The sequence below is a fragment of the Zingiber officinale genome, chromosome 6A (assembly GCF_018446385.1).
Source record: "Zingiber officinale cultivar Zhangliang chromosome 6A, Zo_v1.1, whole genome shotgun sequence".
Taxonomy (NCBI): Eukaryota; Viridiplantae; Streptophyta; class Magnoliopsida; order Zingiberales; family Zingiberaceae; genus Zingiber; species Zingiber officinale.
Genome location: NC_055997.1, coordinates 62,715,648 through 62,721,837, shown reverse-complemented (window position 1 = coordinate 62,721,837; position 6,190 = coordinate 62,715,648). Strand labels below are relative to the sequence as shown.

General features: G+C 41.0%; 1 pseudogene; it reads left to right on the top strand.

The window, feature by feature from the left end:
- Positions 1-281: 281 nt before the first annotated feature.
- On the top strand, positions 282-5,705 carry LOC121994851 (annotated as a pseudogene).
- The last annotated feature ends 485 nt before the right edge of the window (positions 5,706-6,190 follow it).

Sequence of the window (6,190 nt, the reverse complement as noted above, 5' to 3'; positions counted from 1 at the left end):
CCCGAGCGGCATTACTGCAGTTTCTTTTTACTGTGCGGAAGGCTGTTCTTGTTGAACTTGGGCGGACACTTGGGTTTGCTTAGCCTGGAGCTGTAGGGTTCCCTGCTATGGCTCAGTCACCCAGTACTCAATCTTGAGCGGACTATTTTACCATGTATATAGTCTCCGGTTTGGGGCTGGTGAATGCCGATGATATCAGGGGTTGTCGTTTCGTTGATTCTGTAGAGTGTAATAATCCTCCGTAATATGAGTAGCTGCCCGATGATATGTGCACCACTTTCATGGAGCTTCCCGAGGGACTTCCACATTTTGCACTACTTGAGGCCGCAATTCTTAATGATAGTATTGATGACTTGCCCGAGGTCCTTTGGGTGGAGGGGCAGGTAATGCCAAGCGCTCTATGATTGGAGCAGGAGCTGGTGTAGTGTCCTTCTTTCGGGTCGCCTAGGCTTCTTTAATATTGATGAATTCAGTTGTCCATTCAATCAGCAGGTCAAAGTTGGTTGGAGGTTTTCTAACCAAATCTCTGATAAAATCATTATTAGTGAGTCCATGAGAAAAGACACTCACTAAAATCTTTACCAAATCTCCGTGGTGGCCATAGGAACATCCATAGCCACTTGATTAAACCTCTTGATATAGAATCGGATGGTCTCTTTGGGCCCCTATTTGAGTGAGAAAATGCTCCAAGGGGTTTTGTGATACCACCAGTTGTTGTAGAAGTGGTGAAGAAATACCTTGCGGAAGTCCTTGAAACGGTGAATGAGTTATCTGACAACCGTTTGAACCATCGTTATACTACTCCGCCAAATGTGGTGAGGAACATTCAGCATTTAACGTCGTCCACAAATTGTTGAAGGAGGGCAGCGTTCTTAAACTTGCGGAGAGGGTCTTCCGGGTCGATTGTTCCCGAATACACTCCTATGTTCAGATTCTGGTAATGTTTTGGCAATGGATCGTCTAACACCCGTTGAGAGAATGGGGTGACGATTCACTCAGGGGAGCTATCGCTGGCTACGACTTTTCCTTGGCGCTTATCCCGCGCAGGTGCTTCTCTAGAAGATTCTTGGAGTGCTCTTCCTTGGCCCAACTGTTCCAGCGGTGTGCGGAAAAGTGCTCGGGGGCGCCGCGTTGGTGAGAGAGGTGCAGGAAGCAAGCGAGCAGAGCCTTCCTCTTGAGTCCTATTTTTCTTTGATGGGTTGTTACGCTGCCAGATTTGGTGGTGGCAGCGTACTACCAGTGTTGGCTTGTTGTTGTTGTTGAAGTAATTTTTATGCTCGGGCGTTGATGAAAAATCCAGATCTTCCTGTGTTAAGATAACGGTAGCGAGTTTTCCAACCTCCTCCATTTCGTAGCTTCAGATTCAGGCGAAGATTTCCACAGATGGTGCCAAATTTGATCTTGTCTAAAGGCTGAGGAGATGATGCGCTGGCTCAAGTGGATGGTTTGTTGATGAATAGTTGACTCCGATCTGGGATGAAGCTCCTCAATGATCCCGTGCACTACCAGACGATCCAACGAAGCATTAGTGACAAAAGACCCGGAAAGGGGTCCCTAGCAAGACCCTCCGATGCTCAAATCAGTACAATTCCTTGTAAATGGAAGAAGAACAGTAGTGGATGTGTGAATGAAGGTCTTAAATGCGAAAATTACGTACCTTGCTAATGGAGAGGACCCCACCTTTTTATACCACCTCTCACTATCTCCATGACCATAAGGTGGCTTTATATATGCGTTAGAGTTTGTTAGGTAGTTCAGCTTCCAAGGAATTTTTTTGTACTCGTAGATGTACCTCTTTTATCGTTTATAACTAAACCTTTTCTGAAGTCATTAGAGGGAGATGTCATTATAGATGAATCACCAATGAGAAACCAGATTCACTCCGAAGGAGCTTCTAAAGGAATATTCCCCAACAATTATGTCAGACTATTAAAATGTTGTTGATTGTTTGTCTGCTGAATATATCTCGGCCGGTTCGTAAGGTCGGCCATATTACTTGACATTGTATTCTGTCATAGTATCTCGGCCAGTCCATAATGCCAACCACATTGCTTGCTATTGTATTAATCTGCTTTGTCATATATTGAGTACTACAAAGATCTGTTCAGAGACTAATATAGTGCCCACAGTATGTCAAAACTTCATTCAAGAAGTCATATGATAAATTATATATATTAGAGCTTTATTTTAGAGATAATGTAACATTAGGTAACTTAAACTTGGTAGACCCGTGCTCGACTGAGTGGATATATAGAGTTTCCTAAGGATACGTGTCTTTAAACTCGTCCGATCTTTTGCCCAGTCAAGCCCGCCCGGTCTTTACCAGACCAGGCATACACAGACAACTTTATGTTCGATCGGCCTTCATCTGGACGATCTTATACTAAGACTTTTATGAGGCCAAGTGTCTTTAAGTCTGCCCGATTTTTACCTGGCCAGGCGTATACAGATAGCCTTGCGTTCTATCGGCCTTCATCCGACTGATCTTATACTAAGACTTTTATGAGGTAAAGTATTTTTAAGCCTGTCCAAGCTTTACTCGACCGAGCATACATGGAGAGCCTGATGTTCGATCGGCCTCTATCCAGTCAGTTTTATGGTAAGGGGGTTTTAGAAAGTTTAAACGCTTAGAGCTTGGTAATATTTTCACCTTGTCAAGCTCCCTTACATTCGACCGGCTACTTGACTAATCAGGTATATTATTTCTTGATTTTCAGAGTAAGACGTTAGGGCCCTTATATCCAATCGGCTTTATGGCCAGTCGGCTTTATTCGACCCGGCATCTATAGACAGCCTTGTGTTCGATCGACCTTCATTCAACCGATCTTCTACTACGACTTTTATGAGGCCAAGTGTCTTTAAGCCCGCTCAGTCTTTACCTACCCGGGCGTACACAGACAGCCTTATGTTCGATTGACCTTCATCCGGTTGATCTTATACTAAGACTTTTATGAGGCCAAGTGTCTTTAAGCTCGCCCAATTTTTACCTGGCGGGGCGTATACAGATAACCTTGTGTTCTATTGGCCTTTATCCGACCGATCTTATACTAAGACTTTTATGAGGTCAAATATCTTTAAGCTTGTCTGAGCTTTACTCGTCGGGGCATACATGGAGAGTCTTATGTTCGATCGACCTCTATCCAATTTTATGGTAAGGGGTTTTCAGAAAGTTTAAACGCTTAGAGTTTGGCCAGATTTTCACCTGGTCAAGCTCCCTTACATTCAGTTGGCTACTTGACTAATCAGGTATATTATTTCCTGATTTTCAGAGTAAGACGTTAGAGTCCTTATATCCGATCGGCTTTATTGCCAGTTGGCTTTATTCGAGCGCCCTACTTTGTAACCACTTGGTTAAGACCCTAAAGTTTTATCATGGGGCGATCGACAGAGTCATATGAGAATTGCTCCCTCATTCTGATTTTGATCCCCACCTTACCTAACTTTGATCACCACGTTATTAGATCCGTTTGTCATAACCCGTATCAATCTAATTGCACTTACCTAGCATCTTAGGTTGTGAACATAAATGGTGCTTTAAGATTCATGCAAGAATTCACTTTAAGACATGCGTAAACATAGTGGGTAGCCTTCACGGCCAGTCTAACTCCCTTTTTAAGAAAAATCTGTGGATATGTTTGTCTCCTAATTAAAATTGTGATATTTATTAAGTTTTTCTCACGCACGATATGATTTTACACAGGATTTGCAGATTAAGCAGAAGCATCTTGTAACTTTTTCTGTTGGATATGACATGAGAATGAATATTGATATTGCAATTAAAAAGTTAGTAAAGGGCCTTTAAATATACGCCCCTTGTTATGTTAGATTGAAAATTAGACATCTTATTCCACTCATTTACACTCATGTAATTCACTCAATCTATTTTTTTTTCTCAAGGAACTTTTATCAGATTTTGATAGTAACTAATGAGCGTTTCTATTTCTGCTGTTCTCTAATTTTTAACTGTTAAAAAGATTTTTCTTAGTGTATCTAAGATTTCATTGTCACAGTTCTCAGAAAATTTTACAATCTTGTTGTTCCACTACAACGGTCGCACAAGTGAATGGGACGAATTTGAATGGTCCAAGAAGGCTATTCATGTCAGTGCCATAAAACAGACTAAATGGTGTGTGGATCCTGATTCCATTTCTCAGCACTTGCTCTTTGTTTGATAATCCAGCAGTTAACAATTCTTATCCTCCTAATTGATACTTAAAGGTGGTTCGCAAAACGATTTTTGCATCACGACATTGTTGCTCCATACGAGTACATATTCATTTAGGATGAAGATCTGGATCTTACTCATCTTGATGGAGAAGAGTAAGTTTTTTTAACTTGTTCGTGCCTGCATTCAAACCCTCAGAAACTGTGTATAGTGCAGGTATGTTAATTTGGTAAAAAGGCATGGGCTGGAGATCTCCCAACCTGGTGCTATGCCAGGTAATAGAAGTTTGGTATGGCGAATGACAATAAGGCAAACAGGAAGTGAAGTCCATAAGTGAGTTTCAAGTTGGCTTATCTGTTTAGCTTCTAGTTTTCTTTAATTTGAATGCATTAACAACCAAAGGTTTCGATAACTGGATTGGCAACGATGTCAGTCATCACTGTCCATTCCATGATGTTCTACTGTAACACTGTCTAGTCGATGGCATCGTCCAAATTTTTTTCTTCCATTAACCATTCGACCATTGGACCCTAAGTAGCATGAGTTTCTACCTTTATAAACGATAGAAAAGAATACTTAGCTAGGAAGCCTTGCATTTTCAGAATCAACCTACGAGACAAACTGTGCACGTCGAGCCAAAGTTCAGATGAGAAAAACAAAATTGTGTAGTTGGCCTAGACATTCAACATCAAAATTTAAGCTTAGTAGTTTTATCTGTTCTTTCTTTCTTAACTCATTACTAAGACTAAATGTGTTTTTCTTGCTGTTACTGTTCTTTATCTCTCAAGTAAATTTTAAATAACTTAAGTATATGCGATTCGGATTAAGCAGAGAAACAAAGGAGGCACATGGCAGATGCTCCGATCCTCATCTTCCTCCGTGTGCTGCGTATATACCTTCCTTTCCGTACCATCTCTTTGCGAATCACACCTTAGTTTCATCAGCAACACTTTTTACTTCTGATACAGTTTCATTGAGATGGCACCTGACATTGCATATGGCACATGATTCAGGTATGCTTGTTTACTTCATGTTCCTTACTATGTCGATTCTGCATCTTCGAACAGATCCAAAGTTGTCACCATTGCTGCAGAATGACTTGGTTGATGAATGGGGTCTCGACTTCTCACTCAGAAGATGTGTGGAGGTACTTGTGGCAGTTTGTTGCTTCTCCAATTTTTAAAGTAGTTTTGATGATTTCTGTTTACTGATTAAAGGAGGCTCATGAGAGAATGGGACTGGTGGATTCTCAATGCATCATTCATCGAGAAGTTCCTTCATTGAAAAATCAGGTTGGAGATTTTTTTTGAATCTTTAATGAAGTTGGACTTGGTTCTTGTGGCAGTTCTTGATGAATCTTTTGTTCATCATGAAGCAATTCCTCATTTGTAATGATTCTTTCTAACATTTTATTGCCTGATAGGTGCTCGCTCGATGTAAAGCTGAGCAAGAACAGATGGTAGCTCGGGTATTGCCGCGCCCCCATTTGGTCGGTATGGTCCACACAATCTACTCGGCGCGCCTCGGCCTGTTCTTCTAGTCCCACTCGATCTACCCTGTCTGGTTCGCCAAGTATGCCGGAGCTGCTCTGCCAGTCAAGTTCAGTTGGTTCACCTAACCCATTAAGTTCACTTCGCCTAATCAATCCACCTAGTTAGTCTTGCCCACCTGTTTGATCAAATTAGTTCGGTCTATTTGGTTCTACAGGCCCATCAAGCCCACTTGGGTGAACCAAATTCCTAAATTTGCACAATTGATTGGGTTTGCCCAACTGATTAAGCACGACCGGTCCATCGAGCCCAACTTGTGTAAGGAATCTAACACTATATTTTATTTTTAATATATCCATGATATTATTTTTTACACCATTTATCTTTCAACTCATTAAATAGCACTCGGATCTATATTGTTCCATATATGTATGCGTGTCTAAATGCATTTAAAATATCCTTTTTAAATTATTTGATGGCATCCAAGGTATAGTTTTATTGATACCGTAAGATTTAGAATATAATTTGATATTAT